Here is a 13330-nt window from a genome sequence, read left to right on the forward strand (position 1 = left end):
GGGCCTCGTATGATGTCTGCTGAAGGCAACACAAACACATATAGTAGGTAAGTGTGGGATGTGAGACAGAGAGGCTCAGTTCTGACAAAGTACTTAGTGCTGTCCAGGCTGCTGGATTAGTTATTTAAATATTAGGTAATTACCAACCTTAACAAAACACCTCCACTCACCAATTTAGCAACAGATGTTCCTAACAGACTGGAAGGTTCAGATATTCAATTACCTATGTAAACACACACTCTTTAGTTTCAGAACCTAGATAGCGCTTCTAAATGACAATATATAAGTATATCCTGTTCCTTTGAGAATTCCAGTAGCCGGACAGAGACAGCCACCATGCAGTAAGACTATTATTCATATCAAATAAAGAAAGAAGGTTTCACTACAACATAACCTTAACTTTGATCAAAACTCTGAAAGATATTTTTTAAAATAAAAAATTTAAAGGGCTAGGAAAATCAAAGAACCCACACACACACCCCTTACTAACCCAAAGAAAAGTTAGATCTGTATGCAACTTAACCATAACTTCCAATTCCACCCATTTTCCCTACAGATGCAACAAATCATAATCAGAAACATGAATATAGTAATTGCTCATTTTATAGATTTGGAGAGAAAAATCACATAACAAGATAGAGATAACTAAATACAACATTTCAAAGAGACACATAGTAGTCATACTTAAGTGATCAAAGAAAAACTTTTCATTAATAAGGAATTTACAAGCTTCTATGTCTACAAGTGAGATTCTAACACTTGCAGTATTTGTAAACATCAGTATTTTTATTTTTTATTTTTAAGCACCCAGGGTTCCTGCATGAATTTAAATACATGAAAACAGTCACAGAAATACCATTAAGTTCGATGCCAGACCTCATTTTATCTAATCAGTTTTATTTTCCATAGGGCTTTTTCTTTTGATGTTGTTGTGTTTGATGAGAGAATCCAAAATATTCATGCCTTGAACTGATGTGGCTAAACAACCTACTAAACAAAGCAGTTACTTCGATCAGATACTTGCTGTTGTATACTCCCAGTGCTCCAATTTATAGCTTAACATATTCTAAATTCTAATTAAAGTAGTAGTAACCTAATCTTTTTTCAGTACTAGCTATTTCTCTTTGCTTTAACTCTCTCCGGGCCTGAGCTCTTTCTTGCAGCAGAGTGCAATCAACACAATTCAAATTTAATGCCATCTTAGACCATAGTGATCTACAGAATTAATTTATTTTTTTAATCACACTTCCTTTTGCAACCACAGTTTGACTACACTACTCTAGACTATTCATCTGGGCACAACATATTCAACTGTCCATCACCATCAGATGATTTCAAGACAGGCAGCTCCCAGAGCACCTGCTTCTGCCACATCCCTCATAGCCCCTCCTACTGCCCCTAGCTTAGCTTACATTGCTCCTTTAACGCATGACTTTGTGCATCATCACTGTGACATAGAATTGTGAAGATTATCCTATCCTCAGGCTTACAAATACTTTCCCACAGGTATAAGTGCATCTCAGCTGAATGCCAGAATGGCACCTGGTACCCTTTCTGAACAGCAGTCTTGCTTTCAAACTACTAAACTATTGAGTAAGGTGTTGCAAACAGGCACTCGTCTGTGGTTAGGGAAGGCTCCAACTCAAAGAACAAAGTTTAAATACAGTCAACAGCAACTCCAGAGAGGTACCAGTGACCTTGTACACATCTTCATCTTGATCAAGTTACAACTAAACTTGGTCTTTGTCAGCCCAAAGTGCCTGAAGTTCACTTAAGACAGCTGATTTGTGAAATACATCCTCTTCAAACATCCGAAGTATCAAAGAACAAAGCATTTTGAGTAACTGATTTTCATTGGGAAAGGAAATTCTTTATCACTGTCTGTGTTTCTCTGGGACTTCCAATCCAAAGCACCCATTCTAGTCCTCCAAGACCAGGCTTTTTTGGACCCAACTTTCCACAGGCCCATCTATGCCCATCTCAGTGTTACTTTCTCTCAGCATATGCTATGCCACCTGGAGCACATCCCCATTTCTTCTCAGCCTGCAATACTGATACATATTTGACCATTGAGAAAGGCAAAAGAAAAGCAAGCTGGCACATGGATGACATTTTTTGCAGAGATCCCCCTTAAGAGATGAACAAGGCAAGCGGGAGAGATCTGACAAAGCAGAGCAATGAGACTGTATCAGAAAAGAACGACTGTGCACTTAGTCCTATCAAACAGAGATGATGCTCAGGGGAAGAGCAAGGCTTGGGTCCTCAAGTGCAGCATTAAGTTTCTGTTTTCACCCATGATGTGGAAACATTTGTTTGCTTAGAAGTTATGGCAACATGAATCAAAATGGGCAAGTTAGTTTTCCAGAAAGTTCTTCCTAGGGATGAAGACAGCCAGAGGGATCCCCTAGGCATGCTGCTTGTGACAGACACTGCAACCGCCGTATGTATGGACCAGGTTCCGAGGCACCCTACTGCAGACAGAACTGTAACAAATATAACACATTCAGTTGTTCAGATTAACTGAATTACAAAATTACTTATCAGAAGCCTGACAAATATTAACATCTGGAAACAGACAGACACAGATATTAATGAAGTATTCCCTTTTTTAGAAAGGCCTTCACTAGACTCCTCGGAATTTACAAGTACCCTGGTCTACGATACAGGTGGAAGACAGCTGAATGACAGGCTGAAATGGCCCCATTCCCATATAAAAAACAGTTTGCATTTTGAGAAAGAGCTTGTCTAAATGATCCATCACTGTGAAGAACCAGGTCTCAGCTGATAATGGTTTTTTTACCTGAATTGCTACCAACTGGTACCTCACACAGTTCTTTTAATGAAAAAAAGCCAGCAAGACAGGAAGTCAAAGAAATCAAAATCAGCTGGTTTATTCAGAAGTCTTTATCAGTTTGCACCTACGCAGGCAAGAAAAATGAGGGTGCAAAATAGGTTAAGGCTGACAGCACTAACAAAGCCAGATCACCAGCATTTTGCTATCAACATTTGATTGTAAACTTCTGGATTTCAAGTCTTAGAACGTATATCCTGCAAATCAGAGGACAACCCTCTTCCCTAATTTGGAATGCCAAAGTCACTTGAATTCACATTTGCAGGTATGTGAGCTTCTTAAACCTAGGAACCTTTCTTTTTATTGTGGAACAAGATAAGTTGTCCATGCATTTCTAGCTACTTGATATGAAGTCTTTAGTTCAATTATGTTGTTAAGGCATTATGTTATGATGTTAAGGCAACAAAGAAAAAGACATGTCTTCTTGGACCACCCACCCACCCCTCGGAACCCTACTATTGAAAGTTGATTTACCGTGGATCACTGAGCCATGAAAGGTAATTACCATGAATCACTGAGCCATGAAAGGTAAACCATCAAGGAAGACAGTGAAGGTAAAAGATGGACCTCTGGGATTTGTGAATAGACCTCTGTAGGAAAGGAGGATCCATGCTAAATAGCATTTATGCTGTGTAATTGCAGCTACAAACATTTGTGGCATGAACAGAAAAAGAAGATGGATCCCACTTCAGGTATAAATTGGAGAGTTGTGGTCATCTCTCCTCTGTTGCACTCTTGCATGAGGGGCCATTGACATGGAGAAGGAAAGCTAAATATTTATCTTGAAAATACCCTTTTCCTTACAAGATCTGGACACGATCTTTATGAGTCAGAAAAAGGAGATCTAGGAAAAACAAGAGATGTGGAAAAACTTCAGAGTAGATCTCCTGGGACACCTGGGGTTTTTCTCCCTATGGTATGCTCTAGCATTACACCCTTTTTTCCCCCCACCCGTTTCCAAGAAGAGTGGAATAATCAGTTGATCTGTGTTCTCAAAGATGCAATGTAAGGTCTCAGACTCCAAGTCCAAGGAGAGAACATCACTTAGCAGTCAATACAGCTCCCACACAACCGACACAAGAACAGCTGGAACTAGCTGACAGCACCTCTAAATTTGACAATGCACAGATCTTCACCCATCCAAGTCCTCTGCCATCCAGAGATCTCTTCCACTCCTCTTTTCCTCCCCTTTTGTGCTTTTGCATCACCGTTTGACAGGAGGGTTCAAAAGCCATTATGAATCTGCAGGTCCAATGGGGGAACCAGAGGCTGAACAGGGTCTCATAGATGTTCTGACAGGCCTGTCAGCATCAGGAGGAACTGCAAATGGAAGCATCAGTAGCAAACTCCTGGTGCCCAGAAGCCTTCTGACATGCTTTTCTGGCGGGAAGAGGAGAAAGTAGATAACCCAGTAAAATTTGAGCGCTCAGACATGCCTCAAACCTATAGTGTCTACTCTCATGCCTTTTAGGCACAGAGCTAGCGCTGTGTATGCACCTGCCCTAGTAGGAAACATGCTTATCTACACAGTATTTCTCTGTATCGCACATGAGATACAAAAATTAAATCTAGCTTCTATGGGATACCACACAAAGGAGAAGAGAGAAAAAAACACCAACCCTGCCAAGTCCTTTAGTTTTCTCCCCTCCATTACAGAGGTCACCATAAGCAACTTTCTCCATAGAGCCTGGTGCTTGACAGTTCAAGGCAGAAACCTCACAAGGCATGCTAAAAGGAAGAAATAACAAGGATAAAAGGAGAAATGTGGATTAAGCACTAGCTTATAAGAAAAAGCAAAAGCCACAGCCTGTCAACAGAAGAAAAACAGAAGTATATTAAACACATACACTTTGGAGGACAAGGCGCCAGATCTAAGTATTTATTACTAGTGCAAAAACATCTCTGCCCTCGGGTGCCTGGCCATCCAAAAAGTGGATAAACAGACTGTCACTTGAAAATATATCTTACATCTTTCTGTCAAGAAAACTTAAGCCAAGGATATCACAGCATTTTTTGTGTCCTCTGATACTTTCCCAGGCAATCCCTTAACAAGTGACTTAGCGTGCTACCTTCTACAGTCCTTTTTTTCACAAAGCAAAATGTGAGCTTTGCCTAAATCCTGACTACATTATTCTACTATACTCTGTTAAGTCATTGCCTATCACACAAACAGGAGAGACAGAAGCTTCTAGTCTTGTATACAGAGGAGCATGTTGCAACCTATTTGCCACATGCCATTTCTTTACTGTCCATCCAAACATATCACTTGTTAAAATACAGTTCAGACAGCCAGTTCACCTCCTCTACAGACTCAGTCCAATGAGTAAACTATGTATCAGATCCAGATCTACTCTTTCTATATTTTTTCTCTTTCTGTCACCACCTCCTAGACAAAATACAGAGCCAATAATGACACTGTCCAACCTCCAGCATGTCAGAATTTAAACTACCCCAATAAGGTATTTTTGGTTCAAACAGTTTGGAGCCAACAATACAAAGCTGGTATGGATTCTTAAATAAAGACCCTTTTTTGATCCTTAGCAGAAAAGTATTTAAGATCCACCAAGCTACTCGCTGCTTGTTAAATACAAGTTGTCCACGTGAACAGAGCAAATAGAAAATTAGCACTGCCCTGGCTGTGCCAGGGACTTGAGCAGACTTGACAGCTTCTCACTTTATTGGATGTTGTACACAAGCAGAGAAGAGAGCAAGCAGATGCAGGAGAGCAATTGTTCTGAGACAATGAGGCAGAACCCACGGACCTTTCTTGAAAGTCTAGGAGATTAAAGAAAGGAAAGCAGCAAGGGACCTCCTGATTGCAATTAATTATTTTTCCAGAATAAAGTGATTCACACAGATTAGAGAAGGGGTTTTTGGTTGGAGTTTGTTGGGGGTTTTTTTGTGGTTTTGTTTTTTTTTTTTTTAGAATCCTCAGAGAGAAAGTTCAGCTCCCAGCTGGTCGCAGATGGGATGAAGAGACCCTTCTCTTTCTTTGTATTTTTTTTGTACTTGCACCTATCAAAACAATACAAAAAAATCTTGCTATTAGCTGCAAGTTCCTTACCAAAAGTCACGTCAGTCCGAGGACTAGAATACCCATGCTGTGATGGTGGCAGTGGATCAAGCCAGCTGTTAACAAACCAACCATCAGAGACAAGAGGCAGACAGTCTATTTCACATGAACTTTTCCTTTTTTTCAAGTTGATCCATAACTTGCTGACAAGACTTTTTTTTTTTTTTTTTTTTTTACTTTTTTTGACTCATGCCACAGAAGCTACATCCATAGCCTCAAGCTGGATCAGGTCCCTGAGTGCTTAACAGGAAAGCTGACATAATTAAATGCAGTCCTCATTTTCCCAAAGTAATCTACATTTAAGCTGCATTCCCCCTGAAGTTATAATCTCTCAGCATTATTTATAAGGTAAAGAAAACTGTAATTGTACCGCAACACAATATAGTTCTTTGTGAAAAATGTAACATTTCCCTTTTATATTTTTCTCTCTTCACATATGCAATAAAACAAACACAAAATACTACATGCAATATGCCCCATTGGCAGAAGTATTTTTTTTTTTAAGGATAACAGTGTCAAGACAGGGAGCTCAAAATACATTAGTAAGTTATTTTAGAGGGGCCATGCTTCACTAATACTGTCAAGCCTGTTGGTTAAGATGAAGAAAATCCATTGAAAATGTGTTTTCAAAAAGCATCAATGGCCTTGGTAAGTATATTTTACAGAAAAAAAAAAAAAAGAAATAAGACAGGAACATCTGCTCTATGTTTCTGGCTGACTAATAAGTTTTTCAACTAAACAGTGTTGTGTATTTTGTAATTTAAACTGTCAAAGTGGTGACTGTACCGTTTGTTCGTACATAAAAAATGATCCTTTTGCTTAGGGCAGGCGAGCAAAGTGGAAGCTGTGTGGTCTAACTGACTGTATTTCACATAGTATGGCAGTTATACATCATCTAAGATGGTACTAGCAGTCCCTGCCCTGTTCTTTTATTAATTTAGATTTTTAAAGAGTTACACTAGTCAAGAAATGCAATCAAGTAATTCCTGCCCATACTATTAACCGCACAAATTTATACAAGAGACTTATCAGCCAGTCTCAGAGTAACTTTCTCTCGTATCTTTACACAATACTTAAACATAGGAAACCCAAACCCATCATCCTGACTTCATCATATAATCGTAATATGAACAGAAGTGGCATAATAATAAAGTCCCTTTTCCTCTTTTCCAAAATTTAATTTTCTTTCTCTGTTGAGGCATACATGCTCTGCCAAACAATGAAACTGCAACTACAGTGTTTCCACTTGCTCTTGTACTGAAGAAGCTTTTGTAATTCAAACCATCTGTTTAAAATTATTTTCTGTTCTACATCTTCACTGAGCATCTTAGGGTTTATAATAACAAATGACATCTGTTTTAAATTTTACATGTGGTTCAGTAAGGCACATCCAAACCTGAGGCAAAGAGTTCAAAGAATATTTAATTTTCTTTTTAACATCACTTGATAATAAAAATTACCCTGCCTGCCTGGAAAAGTCTCTTTTGCCAAAACTTTTCAAGGAGAAATTTGACTATGGCCTGCAAGGTGCCAATAAAACATCATGTCCTAATATATGAATGTACTGCAAATCAGTTATCCCAATGTCAGCCTGTGCAATTTCCTCTGAATTATCCTGTAAACACGGGAAATTGTATCCACAAGTTTCCCATGCATAAAAACATACTTGAGAACTGACCAACAGGACAACATTGGCAAAGAGAACAAGGATATTCTTGAAGAAACGATGACTGCTTTGAGGCATGAAAGAGAAAACAAGCATCACCCTTTGGTAACACTTGTTAGCTAAGCGGAAAAAACCCAAGAGTAGAAAATCAGCTCTATATCTGCTCAGTATGCAGGCAGATAGAAATTCAGAACATGGAAAAAGCAAAACCCAATAACAATAAAACCTGAGTGGCTTTGCTGCGAATCAGCTGTTTCACTGGGCCACAGCATTTGGGGGGCCTGCACCTGTTTTCAGGAGGTATCTGCAAATCCTCTTGGGTATTTCTTGACTTCTGAGCAATTACCCCATCAGCAAGTCTTCTTCAGGTACCACTGTTCTACAGCTTAACATTGTGTTTTCATCTCAATACAGACTTTTTAATTTTTTTGTGCTGCCAAGAGTGTTTTGCATTACTCAGATTTCTCTATTCTTGCAAAAAATAATTTTTCCACCCCCCGTCATGGTTTTCCCTTGCTCGGTTTGGAGATCTTGTAGACAGATTTTTCATTTTGCAAGTTTTATGGGATAGTTTTGGAGAAAGAATGTCAGTCTGACAGTGTCTAACAGAACCCAGCCGACTGACATCCATGGTTGCTAGGGCCAAGGGACAAATGACACTTAAGCAAATGCACGTGCCTGGAAGACAGCTTGCCACAGCAGTCTTCTTGTCTCATTGGAGCCCTCCATAGCAATCCAAGGCTGAAGGCCCCCTGAGATATTTTTAAAGAGATGTGCAATAAGATTATGCAATAAAGCACATGCACCAGTACAAGCAGCACAGTTCTTCCCTTTAGCAATAAAAGGGACAAGGATCAAACTCTTTTAAAGTCATACAGAAAATATTAACATAGCACACACAGGGAAAAGGAGGGAAAGAACAACTTTCAGCTGCATCAAGCTTTGCAAAACCAGCTTGCACATGTATTCTGTATGCACGCAGAGAAGAAAGCACCCTGACAAAAAAAAACCCAAAACACTAAACAGTCCTTAAAGTATGTTCCAGAGAAGCTGGTACGACTAAGGAAGGCTTAATAAAACGTAACTTCTGTCAGCTTTTAAGTCACGTTTTCTTACCAATATCAACCACTACATATAAAGAAGAATGATGTCAAATAGTAACAAGCCACATCTGTTGGATCTTGCACATAAGCCTCTGAATGCCAATTTTCCAATAGCTTCAGACTGAAGGAAAAAACGGACTGCAAGACAACCTTCTAAGCACAAAGTAACACTTTAAATAAAAGGAATACAGAAGTCAAATGATCGATTTGTAGGTTCCCACCCTTTCCAAAGTTGGGGGGGGTTATTTGTTTTTGTTTTTTTTTAAAAAAGGACTTTGGAGCTTTTGAGTTCAAAAGTACTACTTAATTATGCTAGCCAGTTGAATATAATGTATAACTGAATACTATTTCACTGGCTAGCATAATCAATATTTTATATACATTTACCTACCAAACTTCAGCCCACAGCCAACAGTTCCACCTCGACACAGAGGCAAGTCACGTTTCCCACTGAGAAAAAAACCTCCTTTAAAGCCCGAGGCGAGCATACATAAGGAAAGCAACCCAAACCGGAGAGGCGTTACAGGACACAAGGCAGCGGCGAGCACCGCAGCCCTGCCCGGCGGGGGGCGGCGGCCCCGCCCCCCCCCCGCGGAGGTCGGGCGCTCTCCAGGGTCCTGCAGCGCTCCCGGCCCCGCCCGTCGCGCCCCGGGAAACCCCACCCTGACCGTGCTGCTCCACCACGCACACCCCCAACTCCTTCAATCACCAAATGAAACAAAGGATTTAACTAAGAATTGCAACAGCCAAGCTGTAAAGTGCAGCAAAACGCTAAAAGGATGGATTGTATCACTTTCAAGACAGCACTCAAGGTCTCAAGTAGTAAGCATATACAATATCTGTCCCAAGGCTACTCTGAGGAGTAATAATCAATCTTTACACAAAGGAGTCACCTCCTCTTTAACTCCTCCACTACCAACCATAGTTGCAAGTTGTTCACATCGAAAGGCACTTTCCTAAACGTGCATAAGACATCAAACCCACTCAAATTATCAGTTTCTGCAGCCTGCAATACTTACACTCGCTTTAGAATACTTCTTTTTGCTCCTAGAGCGATCTCTACTCACAAAGAATTAACATTCATTATCATCTTGATATATCAACTTGTAAATGCCCCCTATTGAAACGCTGTAAGCTTACATTTGTTTTTAAGGCAAAACCAAGCAACTTTTCATTTTCTATAAGTCACCTTTATTTGTCAGTTGCTGACTGGCTCTAATAATTAATAGAGACAATAAATGGTTTCTGGAAACAACCTGTATTCTGCCTCTTTGCAATATGGGGCACTACTGATTTAAAATGAAAGCTCCCCATCACCCAAACTTTTTTGGCAAAAAAACCAGCAGTAGCTTCATTGTAGAAAAAAAACCAACAAACAAAAACAAAAAAAACCACACAACGCAGAGAACAAGACAAAAACTGTTGGACAGAGACCCAGAGGACACAGATGGGCAACATCTCCCCACTTCTCAAATTACATCATCTTCCCAAACTGGAGAATCATTTGTAGTTTCCTGATCTCTCTTGCTGGCAAGAAGGGAGCAATAAAACACTGGTAGGTAGAAGATTCCAAAGATATTATAATTACTGTTATGAGACAGACACCAAATACAGTTTCATATCAAGCACACAAAGGCAAAGCTTACCTATGTTAGTATATGCTAGTTTTGAGATGACAGAAAAAAGTCTGTTATGCACTTCTGTGTAGCAGTTATTCACCTGTACCCTACCATCTGTAGACACCTGCTTGTAATTAAAAGTATGTTATCTGAAATATTTCAGACCAGAAAGACAAATATATTTTATCAGGTATTTTATAAAAAAATGGCTCCTGTGGTAGTAGCAGTTCAAAGAATACAAGGTCTTCACAGTCACAAATACTGCAAGAAAAACACAGCCAGTAACAGCTCCAGAGGGCTGTTCTGCCCTCCTCTGCTCCTGCTGCTTACCCTCTTGCCAAACTTATTCCTTGGGCTGGCACAGCCATCTGTACAACTGCATAGTCAAGCAGACTGGAAAATGAATGCAAATGAAAGTAAACTCAAGCGAATAAAAAAAAAAAAAAAAAAAAAAAGGAAGGAAGAGTAAAGATAACTTTGCTGTAGTTTAGTTCCCCAATCTAATTCCCAAAACAGACCTCTGTGTTGGCACCAGGACAGGACTGCATCTCCTCCTGACAACAGTGTTAACTCAGCATGTTCAAAGCAAGCCCTAAGACTCCTACTTTGTTCTCAGAAGCCTGCATGTCACACTAGCTGTATTCCTTTTAACACCATAGTTTACTGCATGACCTCCCCCACAGGCAGTCTTAAGTCTCTCTTATCATATTTCCCCCTTATATTTGAACATGACTGAAAAGCAGCAGGCTTTATATGGAAAATATAAGGGTGGGTTTGTTTTTTTTTAAAAAAAAAAAACTGTGCAAATACTAAACTGGAAGAGGAATAAGGTGAAGCAGGCAACCCTCAAAAACACAGGGCAGCAGCATGAAGTCTGCACAGCAATATCTCTGCAAGTTGGCCCATGCTTCTGCAGTGACAGGAATAACTGAGACCTTTTCAATTATCAAGCCTTAATCGCCTTGACCTCCACAAAGCTTCAATAAAAGAGACCTTAAATTCAGGCAAAACAGCTTTTTGTTTGAATTTAGTCCTTCAGACCTCAGAATTCAAGAATGACTTGAAAATTATCATTTTCATACTTCAGTGCACCGTTTCCCTTCCCCATCTACACTGTACTTCACCCTGGTGAGGCATGGTAAAGCACACCATAGAGTGACAGCTTTCTGTGTAGCCTACACTTTCCAGGCAATACACTCTATCTTCTAGACCAGGGTGAAGAAAGCCCAAGCAATTCAGTACTCTAGTGTTTGTAGAGCCATAAAAGGTCGTATCTCTTATTCTCAAATTATGTCTCCTCACTCAACTGTTAACAGTATTTTCTCCTATCTATTCATTCTCACAAAACCATAATACACACATCATGAAGCTTGAACAAGTTTTCTAAAATACTCCTTGGGCTCTGAGTGTGTTTGCTCGCTGTATTTTTGATGGCAGGCTTTCAAATACTCACTGTTCACAGTAATGCCTCAAAACAATTTTAGAGGTAGAAAAACACAGCCAAACTTCAATTCAAAGCGATTTTGGGGGGTTGTTTTGTTTAATTCAGGTCCTCATCTGACTTCATAGGACATTATCACATTTTTGGTGAGGCTGAAAATATTTTCAAGAACCCCTTCACAGTGCTGCACTACATTTATTTCAAATCCCAATTTAACAAACACTTCCCAAAATCGGTTTCTCCAGGTAAAGCTAGCCTATACTTAACAGACAAATAACTACTGATACAAGCTATTCTCATTTAGAAACTATGCCCTTAAAACTGCAAGGGACAGATAGAGTTTCAGAGAAATGGCAGAGATCTTTAAGCACAAACTACCAATATTATGAGTCTCAACATCTGCATTATTCAGCTCCTGCAGAATATAAAAGCATTTTTGAGGTTACAGTGTTTACAAAATATTGAAATTATTTTTTTTGTAAGGTCTGAAAATAAACTTAACAATCATAACTTCTGTAAAGTTTCTTTTGAAAGGGGCTAAAAGTTAGTCTTAAACATACACAGACAAAGATTCTTTCAGGCAGCTCAATTTTAGAAGACTACTTCAGCAAGAGTTGGCAGAACTCACATATCTGCATTATTTTAAAGTAGAGATCAGTTTTGTTTCAGATTTTCCATTATTTTGTTCCCTTTGCCTTGATTGGGACTCCAATCAGATAAAAAAAGCTACTCTGCTTCACTGCAGGACTCACTAGAACACAATAATACATTTCAAGTATTCAGCACAGAAAAACTTGATATGGGCCTAATGAGGTTAATTTTGTTTTTAAACAATAATCTTATCTGTAGAAGCTGAAACACAAAAACCCTTATAGTGTGACTTAAATAAAGCATTCACTCAGTGTGAGAGCAATTGACACCACACCAGAGTAGCACAGAAAGAAAACATAATTTACACTCACACGACCCCACCAAACAGCAGAGAGGGAACCTGAAACTGGTCATATGTTTGAGTTCATTAAACTCTGAAGCACTAAGTCAAGATTTAACACTCCTACCAAAATCAACACAGTAAAAGCAATGACTGAATTTTTGCTACTTATTTTCCATCTCCAGAAGTGAAAGTTTAAAAGTTGATGAAAAAACATGCATAGACTGAAAAAATTATTTATATACCTCCAGCTCAAAAAAATTCTGAAGATCTTTTTTCTACAAGCCACTTCTATTTTGGGTACTAAGCTTGACAGACCTGTTTTTAGCCATCAAGCCTTCCAAGATGTATTTAGGCATACTGTTCTTCAGTGCTTTAAAAGTTAGAAGAAACACTAACTCCAGTAAGAGACAAAGCAGCTTGAACAACTTGCCTCTCAGAATGACTACTGAATAATTTAAGAAAAAAATTAGTTTGTAGCTGTCAGCCTTAACTAGGCCTATATATTGCTTTATTTCTAGAACTCATGCATCTTTTTCTGCCTTGCACATCCTCCAAGATACTATACTTTTATCAGGTTTTCTTCTCAGGTGCCTCAAAATAACATCCCTTCGGTATACCATAAGAAACTACTTTTAAGCATATT

At 39.1% G+C, this 13330-nt stretch overlaps 1 protein-coding gene across 4 annotated transcripts in view; it reads right to left on the reverse strand.

Moving 5' to 3' along the window:
- Positions 1-13330, reverse strand: part of PIGN (phosphatidylinositol glycan anchor biosynthesis class N) — a 106918-nt gene that overhangs the window by 91875 nt on the left and 1713 nt on the right. The window lies entirely within an intron of this gene.

Source organism: Falco rusticolus, chromosome 3, assembly GCF_015220075.1.
Source record: "Falco rusticolus isolate bFalRus1 chromosome 3, bFalRus1.pri, whole genome shotgun sequence".
In the NCBI taxonomy this organism is placed as follows: Eukaryota; Metazoa; Chordata; class Aves; order Falconiformes; family Falconidae; genus Falco; species Falco rusticolus.